Source organism: Coturnix japonica, chromosome 11 (genome assembly GCF_001577835.2).
Source record: "Coturnix japonica isolate 7356 chromosome 11, Coturnix japonica 2.1, whole genome shotgun sequence".
Classification (NCBI taxonomy): Eukaryota; Metazoa; Chordata; class Aves; order Galliformes; family Phasianidae; genus Coturnix; species Coturnix japonica.
The window spans coordinates 5,890,414-5,914,748 of NC_029526.1; the positions used below are offsets into that span (position 1 = coordinate 5,890,414).

At 38.4% G+C, this 24,335-nt stretch overlaps 1 long non-coding RNA gene across 8 annotated transcripts in view; it reads left to right on the top strand.

Annotated features, from left to right (window-relative positions):
• LOC107319005 overlaps positions 1 to 24,335 on the top strand; it is a 49,144-nt gene that overhangs the window by 18,943 nt on the left and 5,866 nt on the right. For all 8 annotated transcript variants that reach the window (XR_001557603.2, XR_001557604.2, XR_004308674.1 and 5 more), the window contains 2 exons: positions 1,211 to 1,372; positions 6,319 to 6,421. This is a non-coding gene — a long non-coding RNA (uncharacterized LOC107319005). The remainder of the gene's footprint in view (positions 1 to 1,210; positions 1,373 to 6,318; positions 6,422 to 24,335) is intronic.

Here is a 24,335-nt window from a genome sequence, read left to right on the forward strand (position 1 = left end):
CTGGTCATCCATCTACTGCACTTTAAAACAGTAAATGGTCTTTCTGACATCTCTTCCCACCAAATATCAGTTCTCATTTTCAGAGACTCTGTCTGGCAATTGTATACATTAGGGAATGCTGCTTAGAAGTAATAAAACATGCTATGGATGTGATGAAATAAAATTAATCTATAATGCCACGGAGGAAGCATATGTTGAATGCTTCTCCTAGGGACAAAGGGGGTATTTAATCACCAGAGCTTTGGGTTTTGGCCTTTAAAATGTTTGATTACATACATTTAGAAGTCCTAGCCCCTAGGGTATTATAAAGAAGTTTGGAAAGGTTGGGGCTGGACTGTTGCACACTGCTGGTATTTATTTGTTCTGGTATTCACTAAAACTTAAGATAAAAATACATCTTTATAATTTCTATTATGATAAATTCAGAAAAAAAAAAGGCTTTTTTTGTGTCTGAATTTTAACTGTGAAAATGATAATATGAGAATGATGATTCAGTATTATATTTTCACTTCTTTTGACTATGAGTAGCATTACCTATCTGCCTTTGTGTTTAAATAAGCTCTGCTATCTGATTATTATTGTTATTGCTCCTACATCCTCACACAAAACATAAAACCAATTTGGCATAAATTCTTTACATCAATGCTATTTCTAAGTGCTACCAGGAATAAAGATAGATCATTTCCAACCTTGGTGATTCTATAATTCATTAAATCCTTCTGAGCAGGAATAACCAGGAGGGTTTAATGGAGCCCCCATCAAACACAAACGCCAAGGAAGATGGAGAAATGCTTCTGTGCATGCTGCCTGCAGCGTAGAGAGGAACAGAGCAAGGAGAACTTCTATAATTTACTATCATAAGAAAAAAAAAAAAAAAAAGAATTAAAACACATCACCTAAACCAAAGCCCAGTAAAACCTGTGGGAGGCTTTCTGTTAACTTCAATGCTCACTAAGCCTGGTCGATAGATTTCTAAAATATAAAGCATTTCACATTGTGTGTTGAAGAGATTTTCCATGCAGTGGACACACAGAATGGAATCTTTTATTCTCTCTCTTTCCCAGATTTGTCCTTGAAGTATACTCTAGAGCTGAATGTCACTTAACTTTGAGCAAAGTTGGATTCTAATCTGAACTTTGAGGACAGAATCTTGTCTCTTCTTGTTTGTTGTGACATGTTATTTCTTTCTCATTTGCTGTTCTTTTCTTAGTTATTTGCAGGACAAAGGATTCTGAACCTCAAATAGAACTGCAGATGGAAATGGTCCACGAGGGCCCATTTCTCTCTACCCCATCAGAAGTGTGTGGTGCTTCCCTTCTGTGTCATGGAGCCACACTTGTATGTGCAGAGTTGCCTTTGAACACAGATGCAGGTGAGTGTAATTTTTTCTCATCATGAATGTGCAAGGTAGAATAACCAGTAAAAAAAGTTAAGATCTGTGTTTCGGATAGTTAGATATGGACACACCAGCATGTTTCTGTAGCTTCCTAATTGATTTTGTCATATGTTATTTGGCTTCTTGAATTCTTCTTTGAACCAAGAACCTACATGTAAAATCAAAGACCACAACAACTGTGTGGATCTGTGTTCAGGGGTACCAGAGCCCCTAGGGGACTATGAGTACATCAGTGATGAGAATGGTTCAGAAAAGTGGAAGGGTTTATTGTTCCACACATGGAACTAGGTAGGAGCAGGGTCCAGCCTGTCCACGGGGGGAGATGGCTCACTCCCATTCACAAAGGAAACACCATTGCTGAAGAGAAATTGTCCATGCTTCTTTCTTGGCATTACAAATACCTACTTGAAATCAGCTTTTAGTGTTTACTATGAGTGGATGAGCACATCTTGAACAATTAATGTTCAGCTCAATCCTGTTATCAAGCCACATTAATATTTTAGACAGTGAACTTCCTAAAGTGTAACCTTATCTGTTGTGCTAAATGCAGGAGAAATAAAAGATGTGTAACCAGGCCAAGGATTCTGCAATAAAACTGACTTGTTTAAACACAGTTATGTTTTTATGTATTCAGTCACAATCAGCTCGGAAAGGCAATTGAACAGTTTACTGTGGCACTTCCAGCATCTTGCCTAAACAGTGAAGCTGATATCTTTGGCAAGTGCTGAAGCAGCAGCTGGTAGCCATGAATATTTTTGCTACACAGAAAAGCAGCAAGCTGTTTCTCATGGTACTCAGAGCTGTAGGCTCCTGAGCAGTACTGTCAAGGTCTCTCATAGGAAAAGCATTTGTGCCCCACACAATGCTGTCAGTGCCATCACAGTTTTGGCAATACACTGCTTCTGTCACCAAGAAATTCTGTGTGTTTGTAGAAACAAAGGACTTTATCGTGTGATGAACACACTGTTTGCGTGTTGTATAGATGAAGTGGTTGCATATTGTTTTTCACCCAATCGTTTAAGCAGTTCTTCAGTTTCTTTGTTTCTTTGCAGTTGAGAGATGAGTTTAGGAGGATGCAGATGAAAACTGTGTATGGAAAGAAATTTTCAATGAGGTCACTTTGCTTTTTCTTCTGATAAGGAGAAGGTTAAGGACAACTGTTCAGGCTTTCTGAGAACGCGGTTCTCTAGTAAAAGGTAGAGATTCTCATGTATTTGATGGCTTATGTCAGGAATGTCATAATGTTCTTCAAATCCATTTTTTGCCATCCATTTTTCTCTTTTCTCCCACAGTTCAATAGATTGGAAAAGAAATAAATAAATAAAAATAATGTATCTCTTTATGGGAAGGCTTTTCTCTTCTCCTAAAAGAATTTAGACTGATACAAAGAACATAACAACATTAACACATCATTGTTCTGATCCTGATTTCATTTTCTATCTGCTTTGCCCTTATTGAAAGACTGTGCTATGTTTAGGGCAATTGAAACTGGCTCTATTTGTGTGCTTTTAAAAAATCCTCTATGTGTTTGGAAGCTTGCCACCAGGTAGTTGTCTCAGGGTGCTTGGAGTTGTTTGTTCTGGAATAGCTGTGCCCAAAAGCCAAAGCAGGGCATCCAAAGGGGATCAAGAGACCTATGGGTTGAGGGGGCTCTGCAGATGAAATCAGTGAGATTTATGAGAATCAACAGCACACCTTTCTTCTTTGGGTTTCATAAAAATGTCACAGTTCCAATTGTGGTTCTGCCTTGTGATCTGCACCTCAAATACATTCTTTTTCCAGAAAATTTAGAGTATATTTCTAGGTAAATTCTATCAAAATAACAATACGGGTATGTTTGATTGATCTTTTGCAAGTTGTCTGTTCATCACCACAAAGATGAAAAGACACTGATGGAAAACTAAACAAATTGTACTCTGCTAGAGGTGGATGGGAAGCACCATTTGTGTGATGTTTTCTAGCTAAATTAGAACTGGTAGCGGCAGCCTTTGTTTAAAAAGAAAAACAAAGGAAAAACAGAAGAGAAAAAAAAATAGAGGTAGTTAAGATCCTCCTTCCAAGCCTCCTGCAGAGTGGGCAGAAGGAAGAGATAGTTACAGGATTTTCAAAATGCTTAATAGTCAGTGACAGTGGAAAGAGCTGAAAGATGTAGAAATCCTGTTTCACTGACAGGATCTGCCCTGCCGCAGCAGAAGCCTGCAGAGGACCGGTGATGCTGCAAAACTGGTGATTTGCAAACTCACTGGAATACTTTTTGTTCCTGAAGCATGTAATTTATGAATGTAATTTTTTTCAATACCCATCTGCCACATAAAATGCATTATTTTAATGCTGAAGAGATAATTCACAAATTGAAATCAAGTGAATCTGAACAGTTATTGTGTGGGCTAATTAGAGAGAATGGATCTGCAATAAAATGAAGTTCTAAGGAGGTCACAGCTGGAATATTACAAGAAATACAGTGTTTCTCTTGTTTGTCTGAGCACCGTTATCTATTTTAATTCTTCTTTATTGAAATACAAATCATGTGAGTCCTACCTTTGAGTTATTTCTTTATCTCTGCCTTTTTAGCTTCATAGGTTATACAAAATGCAGCAGAGGAGAGCCATGATTCTATATATCAAGTGTTATAGTACTGTAGTGTGATCCCTTTTCTCTTTAACACATTAGGTGTGGTCATCAGGTTTTATGAGTAAAGGTGTTATTTTTTTCTCAGAATCTCCTAAAACTACTCATCTTAATTAGCAGTAGCATAAGGTTCTTCGTAAAGTTTGAAAATATCTTATTATGTGGATGTTTGGTGGTAAAAGTACCCACTTAATTTTTCTGAAGAAAGTGGTACAAAACAATTTCTACAACTCAGTAACGTTTATTTATTAAAACATCATTTTGCAACTGTTGCAGTAGGACAAGTCATAGTATTTTCCCTTTAAGGGACTGGATGGTGAGCCATGGCTTGCAATTCACAGGCTAGCTCCTCTGAGCATGTCTGAGCCCCACCATGCACCAGAGCCCTGTAGCTGCTGATGTGGGAGTGGGTTACATAATTAAGAGTTGCTGTCTTTGTTGTCAGTGCTGTGATCTGATGTTTTCCTACAATCCCGTGTGAAACTGTAGGTGCTTTTTGTCTTTTGACTCTGAGCAAAAAAAAGCTCTTTAATCAGAGGTCAGACTCTCACTGACCTCAGCAAATGCAAAGTGGATTGTGTTATCAAATGACAAAATTTCAAAAGAAAAACAATACAAAGAGCTAATCTAGCTGTCAGTGGCCAACCATAAGAACATAAGATTTCTTAAAGATGAGCTTAGCTGCTCTCCTTTAAACTTTCAAAGTAGAAGAAAATATGGGCTAAATAGTCCCTGCGCTATGCGTGATGGCAACCCGGGACACCACTCCGCAAGCAGCAGCTCCCCAGTGAGCTGGCACTAGTGCTGAGGATGTTGTTCCACACAGTGTTATTTCAGTGTTATTTCTAGTCCTGATGTTTTGCTCCATTTTTTTGTTTTTTGTTTAAGAGATTGATGAATAGAAGACCCTGAATGAAGTGTTTCAGCATTTGTTTTCTGATGTGGCAAACAACAAACGTTGCTGTGTTCAAGGCCTCCTTAATCCTCAGTGGCATTAAACTAGCTGTGTCCTGTCATTATGAAACACTGGAGATATTTTTTTTCATTAGCTGCAAAGTAGAATTTGACAAGAAAAGCACTTGGAGAACAACAGATATTAAGAGACATTTTATACATTTGAATAGGGTATTTATAGGTTATTTTTGTTATCGGCTTGTTGTCAGGGGGCAAAAAGCTCACTCTTTAAAAACTCTTGGCACTGTTTCTCTTGTGAAATTTACCATCAAACCAGTCTAAATTTTTCACCGCTAAATTCTTTATGGACTCATGCTGGATGCTGCATGACTTCTTACATTCAAAAGAGCAAAGATATCCTGTGGTACTGATTGTCTGAGGATGAGCAGCCAGTTCAGCACTGCAGGACCCAACCTTGTCCTGCCCTGTTCCAGCTGCCACCAGGCAGGCATCAACAGGTGAAGGGCTCTGAGGTGGCCTTCCTGTTCACCCATTTGTGTCCCACGGTGGGTAGCTGAAATGAAATGTAGCTCTGACCATGCACAGCTACTTCACTGTTGTAATCTGAGTATCCTGTGCTTTCTGTTTAAGTTGTGCTCCTATCAAACTAGTTTGTTTTTCTCTGTGTGTTGTGGTCTTATCATGTGAAAAGAAGATTGTTTGAACTCTCAGTGATACATACTTATGTAGAGTTATTTCCCTTCACTTATTTTTTTTTTTTCCCCTGTGATGAATTAAGCATGTGTAGTTGTGTGTCAAAACACATATCTCAAGTTCTGCAAGGGTAAGAAAATGTAATGTGTATATGCAGTAAAGCATCACAGTTTTGCACTGATAGTGATTGCTCAGTACGGAGCCTGGACAAGAGGTGTTGTAAATGGTGGCATTTGTGGAGAAGCAATTTGTCCGTTTGTGTCATTCAGTGCAACAGCTGCATCTGAAATCTGTTCCCTTTGTTTGTAGCCTGATCCTGGTATTTGAAACATCATGAGTACTGCACTGTTCAGGTGTCCAGAATTTGAAACAAAATCAATTATAACTGCTATAGATATGGGCTTTTATAATTGTAAGGTTCTAATGACAGTTGCAAAGGAAAGCATTGGGAACTTTCAGCTAATCTTTATTTGTAGACATCTCTATACAGTCTTAAAATAGCAGTAATTGGTGCAGTAAAAATAGATACAGCACAATCTCTGCTGCTACAGAAAGTAACTATTCAGACAGATAGGTAATGTTAAGAATAAAAAAAAATGAGATATGATACAAAAATGCAAGTTATGCTTTTAGATAGAAGATAGCTGGTTTCGCTACACTGGCTTCTAATGGCAATTTCTTCACAGGATGCTTCGGAAGTGATGGATTGAGGTGCGCACATAATGACCTGTTCCAGTCAGAAACTGAGAGCCTCAGAAGGAGTTGCCAAGCAGATCTATAGAATGAGATGTGAGTGTATACAAGAACAGCGCTCGTACATTTTGCATTTCTGTCTTCCTGCCAAAACAAGTAAAAAAAGTCAAGACTGTGCATTTTGGAGGGTTAATTATCTGAGATTTTTCTTTAATTTATTACCAACAGAAATAGCATTCACATTGATTCTATTTTACACAGAAACCCACATAGTCTTTTAAAGACATAAATAAAATGAAGTCCACATGGGCTGTGGGTCACTCCAACAGCTGTTCGTGTGACACTGTATCTTAACTGCATGTGTTTAATCTTTCTCTTTTCCCGAGCAGCTGTCTCAATCTATCAAAATATTTGTAAATGGATTCAGTTTCTGGTGAAATTTGCTTTCTCTAGCACAACAGAGAGACAGGGAAGACTTATGCCCTGTGGGAAGGAAAAAAAGCAAAATTGTTTTCTGTTCCACGTTGAACAGATCAGTCCTAAGGCATTTGCCACTTGTGTGAATCTAGTATTCTCACTTAACAGCTACCTCATTTCTTGGAGGTGGTGTTTCACTTCATCAGACAGATTTCTCTGCAACTGAATAGGCATAAGCAAAATGGAGGGTGATAGATGGTTGTCCATTTCAGCAGAGGAGAAATTCACCTTGAGAAGAGGGATATTTGGTGTCTTGTCCTGTTTTTACCCTTGGTTTGTTATGCTTCATTCCTGTATTTTGGTAGCCCCCTGTAGTCTGAGGTGCCTGGGGGCTTCTGTGTGACAACTTATTACTATAATGAAACAGATAAGCTGGTAACAACTTCCTACCACTTCTCCAGTAAACTGTGTATGCATTAGCCTAGCCTCCTTGTATTTGACCAGGAGTACAGGCAGGGGAGATGAATCACCAAAACTTCTTGGCCTTCCAAGTCCATCACTGCTCTTCTTGTGAGATAACAAAGGTACCTGTGTTAAACTCACCACATGGGAAGGAGTGATGTTAAGTCTTGATAAAATGGCAGTGAGGGCAGTTGCCTCATTAGAAGGTATCTCTTACCTGCTCACTAGAGCTATCTGGAGGAAATGAATTCACTAAAAGCATATGACATGGGATCATTTTAGGGATGAAAGCATGCAGATATGTCAGCATTGCCAACTAACATGCTCATGCAGTTTTGTCTAACTTCTACACCTGCAGTCTGATCAAAACTGTCCACCTGAGGTTGTAAAAATCCACGTGCTTTGATTGCACCCTGAATGAAGTAAGCCCTACAGCTCAAATCAATATATTGAACCTTAGCTCTGCCTATAGAACAGAAAATCCATACATCAAGTCTATTTTTAAGCCCTGAACCATAGCAACAGAAGTAAGCTTCATGTGTTTGATAAAGCAAGGTGATTTCTGTGTGGGCAGGACTACCTGGGGTCTCACAGAAGGGCTTGCAGGAGGAGGAGATGGCAGGGTTAGTTGTATAACTCTGTTGATGTTTCAGCCTGGGCTGAAGCTGCTTTTAGTGTGACTGAAGCAAGGAATCATGGTTTTACACAGAGGCAGTTCCAAGTGTTGACCGCACTGTATGCAGTACTTTTTGAACTCATTCTTCATCCTAAATTAGGGTGCAGGTAAACCACAACTTTGTTGTAGGCAGCCACCCTGTCTCGGCTGTTGTGTCTGTGTCCCAGCTGGGTCTGCTGCTGCTCTTGATGTACCCAGCTGCATCTTAAGGCAGGTGTTGGGGATTTAGTGAGACCAGCATTTGCAGTCATTTTAATTTAGTTTTGACCACTGATGTCAGAGCTGTGTGCAGGGACCTCACTATAAATGAGTCAGACCACTCATTATTTCACTTATGGGTCCTCTGGCATTCCGGATCTTGTACTCATTGGTTAAGTGGCCAGATGTCCTGAAGTTGTTGTGTACAGGTGGACAATTAACTATCTGCCACAGAGAAATGGCAAAGGCCTCCCTGTTTTATTAGGATAAAACTGTCCGTTTTACTGACTGGCTTTTTGCCTTGATCATATTTACAGTGTTACACTCGACCCATTTAATCAATTCAGTAGTGAGCTGGATACTCTGTGAAAGCATTTCTGATTTCCAGCCTGAAGAATAGGTAGCTGCTTAATAGAAAAGGAAGAATAATTATTTTTCATATTAAAATGTGGATATGTGACAGTTCATTGTAACAGCTGACAGCTCGTTTTGCTGCAGGCAAAATACATCTTTGATAAAGTACATTGCCAAAATGAACACCACACTATCAAATGACTGCTTTTGCTACCTAGGTGACTGTATACAAAAGAATCCACTACAGATGCTAGAAACTGAAGTTATATCAAAAAGCAATGAAGCCAGGAAGATGCATCAGCCTCAATTGAATGAATTAAATAGCTGATAAACAAGGGTTCCCTACAGCCTGGCTGCCAGGCTGCTTCTCAGGCTGAGGTCTGTGGGACATCAGAAGGGCTTCTGTCAAAACAGCTGTGAAAGAAAGTCCCTTTTAAGAAAAGCTGACACGCATTCCTGCAAATTGTGAGCAAAGTGTGCGTGGGCACGAAGTCAGCAGTGTATGTATGTATTTTAATTGGCTGCAATAAACTTTGTGTTGGCAGCTCAACAGAAGATAATCTCGGGAAGATGAGATATTCCTTTGCTCCAAAGGTGCAACTTAGAAACAGCATTCTAGGAAATGCAGCTGTACTCCTGTGAATGTGCTGTCCTGGTCCACTATGTCTGCTGTCTCCCCAAGAAACTCAGCAGAGGAGCTGTGGGGCTGCTTGACGGCCTCCTGCTTGAGTTTTCACCTTAACGACTGCACTTACCCACATTCATTTCAGAGCCTTTTTCCTTTATTATTATTATAGTGTAGAGAAAGTCGAGTTTCTGGGACTGCCATCCAGGGAAAGGTCACGAAAATACTGCTAACCCACAAAAGCAGCCGGAGCTTTGCGGAGAGCACCGCCTGCTCGCATTGCGTGCCCTGGCCCTGGCTTTGGCTCTGGCTGCAGCTGCCGGCGAGGGGCAGCAGGTGGGGCTGGTGCTGCAGCAGCAACGCGGGCTGTGCTTAAGCAACGGGGCATAGGAAGGATGTACAGAACGCTCCCGCGGACTCCTGCTCTCTGCTGCTGCTGCAGTTCGTGTAGTCTAGGGAAAGGAAAATGGTAAATGTCAAGAACTTCCACTCAGAAATGTGAAAAACACCAGTCTTGTGGTCACAGCAGTATTTAGGGAGCTAAATTTCAGCAGGAGCCAGTCATGGGATGGGAGCCTGGTTTAAATGTCCAGCTTGATCCCCTGGCTGAAAGAGATTTTATGGAAGCAGTGCAAACATTTGCTTGCTGAAGTTATGAAAATCTCTTCAAAGCTTCAGAGCAAATGGTGATATAAGAGCCTAACTGCCCTTTACCAGCTTAAAGTTTGATTTAGAGAGAGCTCTTTTCATGAGAGAAAGCTCTATGTCCTCAGAATCTCACTGGCTGTGTTACCAGGGCTGTAGTAGTATGTGTAGGGCCCACAAATGTCTCCATGCTCCCCTAGTTGGGAAAGTGCTGGAGAAGCATGAATGCATGCATGATGACAATGCTACAGGGGAATTTAGGTGAAATAGTTTCAGATGAGCAGACAACTTTCAAAAGAAACAAGGTACTGGGATGTATTTGGGATCATGCAAACTAACATTGTTTAACAAACTGCATTTTTTTTTTTTTATCTTAGCAAAAAAAAAGAAAAAAGACAGTGTGCCTGCAAACTAAATGGGAGAGTATTAATGTACGTAATATAGCATATTTCAGATTCTTTCTTCTGCACTGGCAATCCATCATGATCGAATTGTATCAGTCCATTACCTCATTCTGTCTGTTAGGCTTGTGCAACCAAACCTTTAATTAATGTCAGCTGTTATACCTCAGCTGACTTCATCAAGCTGTGCCAACACATACCAGCTGTACTCATTGGCATCCCCCTCCAGCCCTCCCAACTCTTAAACCTTTCCTAGGAAAGCCCTCCTTTGTTCAGCCAGATTTCTTGTCTTTAAGAGCTGAGTCTTTCTGTGGCTTAAGATCTTTGGTCTCATGAACTCTGCACTGTTCTTAGTGCAGATGATGAATGATTTCTTCAATATTATTTCTTATTAGTAATTTTTTAATCTTCTGTTTGGATACTTAAGCATCTCTCTCTAATTCAATTCTCTTTAGGTGACCTAACAACTGTATACAAATAAGCATCATATCTAACTCCTTTGTAGCATACTGCATGTGGCTGAAAAGGCTCATACAAAAATCAGAGAAAATTCAAAATGATTATCTTGTTATTGTTCATTTTGGCTTGGATAGATACTTTTTTAGCAGCCACAAACTTCTTTAAATATATTAAACCTTACAAATGGGAGCATGATATATATCTCTACTTCTTTGCATGTCAAAGGTGCTATATTTTTGAATATGAATAAAAATTCTCATAATTCTGTTACTTAAACATTGAAGTTAGTCTGGCTTTCAGAAGAGCTTTGCTGCTGTTTGGACACCTCAGTGAGAAAACTACCAGTCCTTGAAAATGCAGAGGAAAATAAGAGGCACTACTGCATTCTTCTTTGCTGATTTAAGGATGCCACAATGGTATTTACTCTTTCAAAAATCTTGAACTAAGTGGATTTGTAGTGGTTTCTATTTAAATGCCAATAGCTTCTGCTAAGTAAAAGAAAACACTGTAAACCAGTGTCTCTGGGGAACTGCACGGAATGAATGTGTTAACTGTCTAAGATGCTATGTGTTAGCATGAATTTGTGGGTTAAATCATTATTTGTAATTTGAGGTGTCCTGAAAATCTTCTGAAGAGAGACCAGAAAGAAACGGCACAATTATTTTTGTTTTGCCTAATGAGCCTGGAAAAGTAGAAGGTCACCTCAGAGTAGAATTTTTCAAGGATACCAGCATTTCTTCATCCTATAGTGAATGTCTGATAAAATGGCTGGGTCTGAAAATGTGTTTGCTTCACTAATTGAAGGTCGTATTAGCATGAATGGATATAACCTTATTCAATGGCTGCTTTTTCAATTCAGCATCAGTTTTCTTGTAAAGCAGAGAGATGTTTTTCACAATACAGCTTCATCAAATCCAACACAGAATGGTAGACTCACATCTACAAACAACCTTTCCCATTTTAAACAAGTAGAATGGATGACTTAAGGGAAGTGAAATTCATATATAATTGGAAAGATGTAATAATGTGTGTGCATGGATATGAAACGTCTCACAACACTTTCTACAATGAGTTAAGGATTTGTTGATCCTAGGAGATAAAGAATCAATTGGATTATAATGTGGAGCTTCAGTGAAGGTTTCCAGGGTCTTAGAAATGAATGCACTGCTTATGAATATGGAAAAGGTTTCCTTGTGGGATTCAGAAATGAGGTGACAGTGCAGCAGCTGGCCATCAGGGCTGTGTGACTTTTGGAACAAGGGTATATATCATCCATTGCTGCAAGCAGAAGTTAAAAATGTGGCATATACAGTCATTTTTTAAGTTGGCTCTTGTGCAAAAGAACTGTTGAATCAATCCAGATACACAAAAAGTAAAAACTTATATTGTTTAGCTTATATTGAAGGCAGGATTTTATTCCTTTCAAGCTTCTAGCAATGGTCAGTGTCAGAAGCAGGATTCTTGCCTCAATGATCCAATGCTCCTAATCAGTTTAGTTTCCTGTGAATATAATACTAGTACTTCCTAGCATTGAGAAGTGCTTTGAGAAGTGGAATGACTCAGGTTTATGACAATTTTAGATTCAGCTTGAGTAACCAAAGGTTAGGTGCATTTTTAGAGTATTTGGAAAACAAAATATTTTGAAATGAATCGTGGCTGATAAAACCATTGTCCATTCTCTGCACATGTGTAAATGCTTTCCAGCATAATTATCTAGAAGAGCTGTTTAGAAGTTACAGAGTTAGTGTATAAAACAGCTCCAGCAGGACCCTGGAGTAAAATCACTTGATTTCATGTAGCTCTGTTTAGTCATACTCTGCCAGAGACACTCCCCTACCATTCGAAAGTTGTCTCCTTACTGATTTGGGACGTAGGAAAGGGTTACATTAATGACAGCTGAGATAGCAGCATAATATAGGATCTTTGGAAGGGGATAAATTACGAACTCCTTTCAGTGTCAGTGTGTGACGCTTAGAGACTCGTACACCACAAGCTGGGTTTCTTGCAAGGACTGTAAATATTCACCAGGGCAACTGGGATAACTAATTGCAGTAGGTTTTCTTCTTTTTCCCTGTATTTGAATGAGAGGGAATTATAACTGTAAGTATAGTTAAAATTTGTCCAGCAAAAACTATTTGTGGCTATACAGGAGAATGCTGAGCAAGAAGATAACTGTGAAAAGATGCCTGTTTGTGAGTAATTGGGCAGTGGGATCCCAATGCAATTTGCTTGTTGTAGAATCTTCTTCACTAAACTCTTTGCTGAACTGTGTGGGTTCCTGAGATGAAACACCCTGTAAAATCAACATAGGGCTTCCTGCAGTTTAATTTTCTACCTATCAACACAGTTCTTGATTACACTGAAAGTTTTCAAAAGAGATGCTGGAGTTTCCCTACAGTAATATTAGTACTTAAATCTTCATCCACTTGTTTGTGCATGTAGCACTGCTTTCCATGGACAGAAGCAGACAACCTACACATGCTTGTTCTCTCTCTGCAGTGCTACCATATGCTCAGTGGAATTGTATAGACTAAGACACTGGTGCAAGCACTGTTTTCCCAAATGCTGTCAGATCAGACAAATGGTTTACCATGCTCTCGTGATGTATTTATAATTTGTTTTTATTTTGATTTGCTACTTTAGCTCTAGGTCAAAGGAAGAAAAGCCTCCTTACTATCGCGTCTGCCATGCATAAAACCTAGTTTACAATTGCAAGGGAACACTGTATTCTATATTACTTACCTGTCAGTTGTAGACAGTGCCTTTCACTCCAGAGTTGCAATGACGGGAGAGACAGAAGGCTGCCTTTCGCTGTTCCCAGGTACTGCTCTACTCTGCAGTGCCATGATGAAATATTAATTACATTTATCAGAACAGGATTAAACGTGGAATGAATGATTAATTATTTGGCACTGGGATAGATTAAAATTCTGTCCAGAGTTTATGTATTCATTAATTACTTGTTAAATCAAAACCAGAATACTGTCTTTGGAGAAGCTGGAAAAAAATCAGCTGTGTTGGTGCAGCAGTTTATACAGCCAGTTTCTTATTTGGTGGTGCCTTCTGTAACTAAATAATTGTCACAGTAATGGATTATTCTACCTAACCATGATAAATAATTCTTTACATGTGTAGTGCATGAGTTATTTCCTTGCAGTTTTCACCCTTTTATTATCTGTCTTGTCTGATGCTTTGAAATGGTTGCTGTCATAGGACTTAAAGTAACACATCCTTGATAAGATTTTGCTATCACAACAGAAGGGAATGACTGGAATAGATTTACTTCTGCCCTTCAGCAGCAGGAAGCTCACTACCAAGAGAGCAAATGAGCATAAGCCTTCCCTGCCAGATGGTTACCTGCCCAGTGCCTCTGCCAATGTGTTCAGACCACACCAAAGTATTATTACATGCTACATCTATATTCTTTACCTGGGTATGATGGAAGGTAGGTCATACTTATGGTTATTCCTGAAAGAGAGCTGATGAGATTTTTGAAGAGCTTTGTGAAGATTCCACTTTCTAGTAATGGTGTTGTACATGCGGAGATTATGCTTTGTGCTGTTTTCACTAATTTTTTTATTAGGAAGTTGCCAAGACTGACAATTAGTTTCCTTTCTTGAATCTGTTGGCACTTTATACATACAGTGCCACAGACTGAAGGGTATCAAGTGGGATCAGTTTTGTCATGTTTGGCCTGCCTTAATGCCTTTATTATTATTCTTTTACTGCTGGTCGTGTAATTCTTCATCACTGCTTATCATATTATATAACAGCTGTATTGCTCTGACTGGCAGAATAAAGGGCCTCATTTTCTTATGTGCAATTAATCTCTGCTGATATTTTGTGAGTGATGAAGGCCATCATGAACATATATTTGTTTTCTTTGTATGATGAATCCCTGTTTCTCCACAAAAGTCCTGTGCTCGTGATGTTCACTATTTAACAAAGTGAATCAGGTTACAGTTAACAGCTGTGTGACTGAAGGCTTGCTAGAGTAGCTAAGTAAATACTGATCCTTCAATTTTCTACTTTCTCTGCTCTGATATTCTTATACTGCAATCTCCTGGCACTTCTATGAACATTATTGATGAGGGAACACTTCGGTTCCTTTCAAAAGCAGTGCATATTATTGAGAGTGCAGAATCAAGAGCTGTAGGTTTTTAGAGCTTATAAACAGTGTAGGGATTGATTAAAAACAGATTCTGTTCAGGTCTATGTGGATGTTCCAAAATAAAGAGAAAAAAAAATCAGAGTTGTTCAGAATTCCAGATACATCTAGAAATGAAAAGTAGAAAAAAAGGTTAAAATGGATGAACACAGTTGAAAAGATTAACTTCCCCCAGACACCTAAGCCCACCCACCAGAGAACGCAGCTGTTTTGGGCATTGCAAGGATGACATGCAGCAACTGCAGTGAGTGTGTTCTCCTTTCAGGCAAGCTCTGAAATTCCAGGGCTTGATTAACAGTATTATGAATGTAGCTCTACTGAGAGACAGTAAAGAACATGTCACACCGAAGATGTGGAATAGCACACTGAATCAATAAATAGGCTTCTGATGAACTGGAAGCAGTGAGGCAGATTCTCATTTGTTGCTCACTTAAATAATTCCATGAGTATCAAAAATCAAGTTGTGCTTCCCAGTGGTACTGCTTCTGTATCCTAAATGTAGGTGACATTTTGGGGGAACATTCCTTTTCTGCAAAGCATTGTTTGGAGGCTCCAGGATTTGGGAGAAGTCATATTTATGAGTCAGTTCTCACTGCTGGCCATCATAAATTAAAAAAAATATCACAACATCAGTTTCTGTATCCCGGACCAACTGTTGTATTGGTCTAAGTAATAACATTCTTTATTCTTAAGCTAAGAGCATTTTGTTTATGTATTCTCTCCACAAGGGAAAATATACTTCTGCTATCGCTGCAAAGCACAAGGGACAGTTAAATCTAATAAGTTAATCTAGACTCCTAGAAACAAAATTAAATTTTCAAATAAAGGCAAACTGACAGCTAAGGCATAAATCTTTTATTTAAAGTAGAAAATAAGCCCATTCAAATGCAATCAGAGAAGACAGATGTAGGTAAAAACAAGTAGAGATAGGATATATGGTGCATAAATTTGCTGTGTCTGTATGATAGATCAAACAGTGTGACCTTAAAAATGTTCCTAAAACATCAGCTAAAATATGAAATTTGCATATATTTAAATATTGCTTGTTAATGTAAGGTGGACTAGAAAGGATGTTAACACTGAAAGTAAAATACAGCACAGGTGTAAAGTGTGCAACAGAAAGGTCACATTAGCCATCAAAGTGCCTGAAATGTAAATATTTACTAGCTTGGAGCTGGCAGCAAGTTCTATAAATAAGAAATATTAAACAGTGGAAAGTAATATATCTTCTCTGGTAAAATATCTGAAAAAAATCTTGATTCAGCAACACTTATAATTAACTAAATGTTTAGCATCATACATCCTCTAAGATCCAAATTACCTTAATGGGACTACTCAGCGGTAAGAGAGGCACATCTCTCTGAAAGATGTTGTCAAGATCATAGATAAGGATGCTATGAATTTTTGCCTGCCTTTGGATTGCTGAAAGGAATTTATACTATGTTTATGTTTATACTCAGATTTCTCAAGTATTTTTCTTTCTTTCTGGGTGCAAAGCTACAGTAGATTTTTGGGTTTGCTTAAGCGTGGTGTCTAATTGCTCCTTGGAAGGTTCAGGAGAGATTCAGGAGAGAAAACATAACTTGCTGCCTGTGGTTTCTTGATTCCTGCTCTTTTATTCTCTCCTGGGTACCTATTCCTCTGTCACCCTGTCGTGCTGCTCCCCAGTATAGGATTAGTTTTGATCCAGTCCCCTCAGGTGAGGGTAGCTAAAGGAATCTGTTTTCATTATATTGTTAGAATGGGAATATCTTCAACTACATAGGCAACAGAACGGGTGCCTCTCATTCAGTTCTGGCCTCCTTACAGAGTTTGAGACTGGCTGGTCCATCTGGTTGTCCCTAGAAGTACGTCATAATTATCTCCTTGTTCTTAGTAAATCTGGGTTTTCTAGAGATTTCCACTGTAATTGGATCAGTCATTAATGTAGCCCAGATTTCTCACAGTATTCTGCTGAGATTACATCTGTTCCAATGCCGTGACCCAGTTAGAGCCCAATATCTTTGTGAATTTGAAAAAGAAAATTGGTTAGTAAAATGTTGCACTTATTTTGACATATCGATGCAGTTGAAGAAAAGCAGTTAATTCTGATAGTATCATCTAGCCTCAGAGACTGGTGTGTGGATGTGCAGATGACTCTCTAGATCTAAATATGGACATAAGTACCAATAGGTGCAGGGGGGTGTATCCTTTCAATGTGCCTGTTTTGTTAGCTCATTAATGCACTTTTCTGTGTGCTTTGTGAACAATTTACTTTTAAAGTGATAAAATTCTGAAAGATCTTTTTTGTATTCATTTGTAGGAAGAGTGTAAGTTTTTTTTTGAGTCATTGATTAGTGACAAATGCCATCTATGGAGAAGTTCTCTTAATCTTTGGGATGTCTCTTTTGAAGGTCACTTCCATTTATTAAAAGATTGCAACTGTACACTTGAATATTTCATGAATTGGCGGTATTGTTTCTGGCCTTTGCAATACTTCTCCATAGAAAAAACAAAACACCCCACAAAGGTCAGATAACAGATTTTTTAAAAGTTACCCAGAAAGCTACATGCTGACCTAATAATATGTTGTTATTGGTCAAATTGGATTGTTTCTGACACATCTGTATTGCATAACACCAGATAAACTGAGGTGTGAGTTGATGTATATGGTGCAATATAGGAGTATGGTTTTTACACTGACAGTCAGCTACTTGTGGTTGGTAGAGTTGTGAACACCTGTGAACGTATAAGGTGAAAATACAAAAACAGATAATAGCAAATAGCAAGCGGGGCTTGCAATGAATTTGTCTAGAGAAGATTAAGCACTGGATTCCCTTGAATATGTGACATGCTACAGGTCTGGAGTCACTTTTCTTTGCTCTCAATTGCTAAGGAGTGTCATTGTCTGAGGAAGGTGGAATTTGGTGCATAATAAAAGGCATAAGTCTCTCACTGTTGCTTGCTGAGAGCTCCTCCTGCACAAGGCAGGGGTCTGTCATTCAATAGCAAAGGTCCTAAACTCAGTCTTCACTGACAATCTGTGTTTAGCTGTGTTAGGTTTGCAATCCTCACCCCATGGGGAATAGAATGTTGAAGAGAAGGTCCTTCACACTGAGGGATTACTAAATCCAGGTCATCTACAAAAGATTTGGTCTGCAATAGAGACTTTTCTATATGTTGGTACAATAAAACGTGCCCTGGCGGGAGACGTTTTAGAAATACTATTTTTAAGAACACAACATTAGAGTAAAATTTTAAATTTGCCCTGTACTCCCAGCACTCTGAAAGTTGAAATCCGCTTCCAGGGGACTCTAAACTTCATTCATGTGCTTTTTTCCTTAAACATTGTCTTGGAATATTTTGCTGCTTTTTAGGTTGGTTGGAGTTACGCAGTTATTAAAACTTGCTAATTTGGAGCAATGAGGCTCCATTATTTGCAAAAGCCCTGTTCAATAAAAAGGATGAGCTGTTCCAGCATGGTCTTTCTATAGATTAGCCACAGTAGAGTACATGTATTGGAGCAGCCAAAATACATGTAGACAATTAGCTTTTCTACCAGAGACTAGTTTTGTTAACATTCCCTTGATTTGACAGCTGGAATAGATGAATGTCATTGCTGACCTTTTCAATTTTACAGCTTCTTCACTTTCATAATTCTAACTCCTGCAGCTGCAGCATGGAAATGAACTTTAATAATGTTCCCCAAACTCTTGAAAATGCATTAGTTACAGTTAAATTTTATAATACTCTAAACAATAAGAATCTTTTACATCACTGCTTCTTAAACTGCAAAATAATTATTAGCAATTAAAAGAGCTGGACATCTCCTGACTGCCTTCATAGAGCAGATCTGAACAATCAGACATTAAGTATCCACTTTTCATTATGATTTATAATGACTGAAAAAAATTATTCTGCTCTGAGTTTTAATTATTGCTGGAAGATATTCTCTAGGTTCTTCTATTAATGTCTTTCATTTACTTTTAGAGGGTCAAATGCTGTTCACTTTATTGATATGAATAATTCCACTAGAGCTAATAAAAATAAACAGAGAGCAGGAAATAGTCATACAATCTGAATTCAAGCTGCAATTGTTTGACATGGTGTGACAATGTAATGTTACTTGAAATGAGACTCTGCTGTATTTAACTTAGTTAATTATACACTAAAATAAATGTAGATTGTGCACAAACTCAAGTTAAGGAAAGGAAAAGGTTAGAGGGAATAATACAGCCACTGCAGATAATGCGAGGCTAAATAACATGTATTTGAAAGTATGATTGTAAGTCTTTTAGTCAGATATATAATGTGATGACTAGTTCAATTTTATCTATCCAGATTTAAAGCCAAAGGATTTAAAAATTGGGAAGCGAGGTGAAACTGTGTAACATATTGAGGCCAACCTTAGAAACTGCCAGAATCCAAATTGTTGGTGATGTTACTTGATGGGCTCTAGAGGAAACTTGAGCCTATTAGTGACTGTGTCTGCAGGACTTGTGGAGAAGCTCCCCAGAAAAACCTCCTGGCAGACAGCCTGATCCAAAGGGAACCCTGGTAAAGTTCACAGTGTATTAACCACTTTTTAATATATTCTTATAGTCCTTTTGAAAGGCTTATTTCAAAGCTCTCATGTAGCTAATGGTTTGAGCCTCTTCTGAGAGTTCAAATATCCTAATGAGATTAACTCATTAAATAACTGCCCATCACTTAGCTGCTGATATTCTGATTCATTTGTTGCACTGGGAAGAGACTGTAGCCCATGCAATTGTAGACTATTTCTCGTGGAATGTTTTTAGATTATTATACTTTCCATCCCAGCATCCTTTTCTATCATGTAAGTGGATTGGACTGTGCAGTAACGGTCTTTCTCCCTCCAGGCTCATTGGGCAAAGGTGACAGGTTTTGCCTCCATGATCTTACCTCCTTATTTAGGATTTAGGATTAAGCCTCCCTGTGACTAATTAATTAGTTGTCTCTCAGGGATGTATTTGTCAGTGCTCACACAACTGGAATGGCACAGGCTTCTTCCACAGGACCAGAGAAGGCAAAAAAATAAAATAAAATAAAATAAAATAAAATAAAATAAAATAAAATAAAATAAAATAAAATAAAATAAAATAAAATAAAATAAAATAAAATAAAACGTCACCTTGAATTTTACAAATTAGCCAAAAACAATAAGGGAAGAGAATACATGTGAATATTTAATAAAAAGCAAAAACCATGGCAAGTAACACAGGCTACTGCTAAACTTGCATACTAGTTGTATGCAGAAGCTGTTGCTCACTTTAAGATAGGTTAAGATTGCTCTTGCTACCTTGTTTGTGTCCCAGTGGTCATGGGAAGCCCAGGCGTCAGTGGTTCTTTGGAGAAGAGCCAGAAGGGAACTTGTTTTTGGAAAGGCTTGTATGGGGAACAGGTGAGCTTGGCACAGAACTGGTCAGCAGAGCAGCCGGGAAGAATCTGGGCAGCATGACCTGGCTTGACTGCTGCACTATGCTGGTTGCTCCAGTTTTAAGAAACAAATGCTCTGTCCCTGGACAAAGCATGCAAATAATACCAAGGCCAGGAGATTCCTCTGAAGAACTTGCTGGCAGCTTGAGCTGATGAAGTGTTTTACCTTTAATAGACATGGAGATTCCAAGCAGGCTGGCTTTAAAGCTTGTCAGTGGCACAGGTCTGTCTTGCTTTTCAGATTCTTTTGGTGAGCAAATCTGCTTGAAAATTATAGATTTGAAAGTATCGTGTGAAAGTTTTGACTACTGGTGGGGTGAAGGTATAATCAAAATCCATAGTTCATTTTTTCCTGTTTCTGAACTATACTGTAGTTGGTTGAAATACTTAAAATAATGAATTTTTGACTGCTAAATTAGGATAGAAAGTTAGAAAAAAGGGAGATGTTTTTCCCTGATCTTTTTACATACACTGACTGTCCTAATGGTTGATCTTGTTTATGCCAATTCAGATGAAATGGCAGTCAACATCTGTCCAGATACAGTAGCATTTGCAATTGAAACAAAATAGAGAGCAGCAATACTTCACTGCTAAGTTTTACTGGCTGCAGTCTTCCTTCAAAGGCAGCAGAAGGAAATAGAAAAGGAGGGAAAGTGCCGAAGTCACATCTGTACCTAACTGTGACTAACATTATCTTTTATGTTTGATCATTAGCATACCCAGGAAAAAAACCACTGGTGTTTGGTGCCAGCTGTCTGCTTATTACAACAAAGGAACAGTAGGAGAAGACACTGGGAATGAAATAAGCACTTAAAGGGATACAGTACTTTTGCATTATTAAGGTCTTTAAGTATTATCAGCTTTGCTTTGGGCAGGAGGCATCTTGTTGCAGAGCTGGGAAGCACGGGGTAATGACTTGGTGCCACTCACTTGTAACTTGCAGAACCTGCTGCCGAAGGGAGCCAAAGGCAGATGCAGCACTTGCCAGTGTCCCGTGCCAGCAGTGATTATAAAGTGGTACGGGCTGGTGAGGAATAGAGGGAGGTGATCGGTGGCTCACCTATAGATTGATTATTGCAGAAGAAACATCTTGGCCATCTGGGTTAGTGGATAGAGAGCCTGATGTTGTGCACAGATACCTTGCTAATCTAAGCAAAGGGAAATTTATTATTATTATTATTATTATTATTATTATTATTATTTTAATGAATAGGGTGAAAGTGGTTGTAAAGCTCAGGATCTGACCTGGCAGTGGGTATCCTAGTACAGCATTTGGTTTGTTCAGTGAAGAAACTTGGTGACTCTGAAGTGTGATCAATGTTTGATGCAAGAGGTTGTGTTTCAATGTCAATTTAAAAAAACCATAGCAAATGAGTACTCTTGTCTCTGTGCTTTTCACAGATATGAATGATGGCAGATTTCAATATTACATTCAAAGTTATGGTAGTAAAGATTGTGTACAGTATAGGATGCAGCCCATGATGTGGGATGTGCTTGGGAAGGGCGTATTAATAAGTTCTTATGTTAACAGCCTAAACCATTGTATGTAACTGCTTTGATATGAAGAACAGCACCACTGACTGAACTTACATCCGCACTGTAGCTGAAGTCAGGAACAGATTCACTGCATGACTGTTTTTAGGCGAACAGCTTCTGAATTATGTGTCTTTAATTGCTTCAGATTCCTGTTATTGATCTTTCATGTCAAAATAATTGAACTTTATGGCCAACTTCTGATGCTTATTGAGAAATCATATAATTACTTCCAACCATCTCTGAGTCAATAAAAGTTGAGTACATACCACTACTCAGATTGCTTGATGCAAACATCTCTCTCCAAGTAACCACAAGATCTACAATGCATTAATAAGTGTAGCAAAGCACAGTTGTAAGTTACATAATTGTATCTCCTAGTACTTGTAATAATATAAATATGTTATGCATTTATAGATAAAATATCAAAAATTCAACCCTGATCCAACAGCACAGGGAGATTGCTGTGCCTGCAGAGAGCCACCAGCACAGGTACAGCACTGTGCTGTCATGCAAAGAAGGAACCAAAGTATTTGTGGCCAAGAAAACACTATGAGTACTGAGAACCAGTGTGTTTTATTACACCAAGACTGACTGGGACATTTATTTATTTTTTTTTAGCTTTGCCTTTACTGATTTGTTTACACCAATGAACTGCCTGGAGCCTGTATCCTTGCTCTCCTTCAAAGAGGGTGTGCACATGCAGCGTCTTCTTCAAAAACCTCATACTTCTACCATTTCACTAAACCCCAATGCTTTTGCTGCCTACAGGATGGTGAAAATTAAACAGTTCTTATATTTCTGAACAAGCTCCATAAGAAGAGCCCTGATAACCTGAAGCTTTAGAATGGTTTCATGAAGAATTGTCTCACCTCATTGCTGATGGTAATAGACTACATAGTGTCACACACACACAGCTGGCAAGATACTTGAGTGATAAAAAATGTTTTATGTGAGGTAATGAAAGCTTTGTCTTGCCTAGTTGAATAGCTTTAGCTGCCAATTTCTAGACCAAATCCTATCTGAGAAAGGACATTAGCTTTACTGCATCTTGTTTCCTATGTAATCATTATGCTGCTAGTACTGGTTTTATTCACTCCTGTATTTCTTCTAATATTGTTTTAGTAATTCTCCTTTCTTATTGGGAAGGGAGCATTAATCAGCCAAGGCATTTAGCACCTATTTACATTAATATAGAGACAATGCAGTGATTTAGAATTCTTTACACCTTTTTGCAGGTTTTTTTGCTGTATTTCCTAATGCCTTGAGGATGCCTTTCCTCATGACACTTTACAACAAACCTTTGCAAAACGAATAGCTTTCATTATGAAATCAATGATATTCCCTCTAAACTTCAGGGGCAATGTCAAAGAAAAGCTACTCTAATTGCTAATGCTGAGGAGTTTTTATGACCAAACTCTACTTTCCAGATGTCAGAGCAATGCAGTCATCACCTTCTTCAGCACTTTTGCCCTCCCTTGTCACCGTGGTTCTCTTTCTCAAGAACGTGATTGTCAGCTATGGCTTTCACTATTCTTACTTCTTTATTCTGCTTTCTGTTCTGATTCAACCTTAAACCTACCCTTTTCAGCAGAAACAGTCTGAAGTCTACAATTGTGACTCTGCGTAGCAGGAACCTCTGACCAATGGCCTCTTCTGAAGCATAATTATACAGGCAAATTCTAATTCTGATGCATAGGAAGTAGTTAAGAACTTGCACGTTTATTTTAATTCTAGATGTATATTTTGAAGTTTATTTTTAGGAAGCTCAACTGTACAGACACAGATTAGTGGACAGAGTGCCTGTTATTGTATATAAACATGTTGCTAATGTAGGGGAAAAAAACCCAAAGAGGGTGAAGATGGTAATAATGCCTCTGCTACTGTTCTTACACAGATTAAGAAAGCTACAATACTGTAACATGGAAATTCTGCTTTGCATGTCTATAGGTAACATAGATTCATAGGTTTGATCAAAAGCTTATAAACTAATAGGTTAGAAGTACTTGTCATCTGTTCATTAAATGCAGGTTTGTTTGATCCAACAAATGCAAGTCTCTCTTGTAGAGACAAGAGTTTCTTCTATGTCCATTTTTGAAGTTAATACTTATGTTTAGCTCTGATTTACAAGAATCCTAAAAATTTGTCAGCTCTTTGATATTCTATTGATTAAAACCTGTTTAACTTGTTCCATCTCTTTTTAGTACAGAAATAGACATCTGAGTCATTAATCTGTTTGCCCTCTTTGAGGTTGTTGAAATGTGAAAGAGATGAGTTAGCAGCCCTTGGCAGTGGAGGCATTGATGGAGATGCTGACATACTTTATTTATAGTGTGGTTGCACTACCAGGCATTACAATAATACAATTCAATCAGGGAAGTTACTTTGACTTCTTCAAGTAATAGCTGTAGTTATACAGCTTTCTAAAGCTCCTTGTAGCACCATAGTGCTTAGATGATTGAATTTTTATCATAAGAAAAGTATCATAGCAGTGGTTATCCTTAAGCTCTGTTTCACTTCAGAGGCATAGAACTGTCTTATCTCATTCCCGTCTTAACTACTTTCAATGTACTGACAATACAACTGACCAATTAATAGAGCATTTTCTAGTCTTATCTCATTCGTTATCCACGATG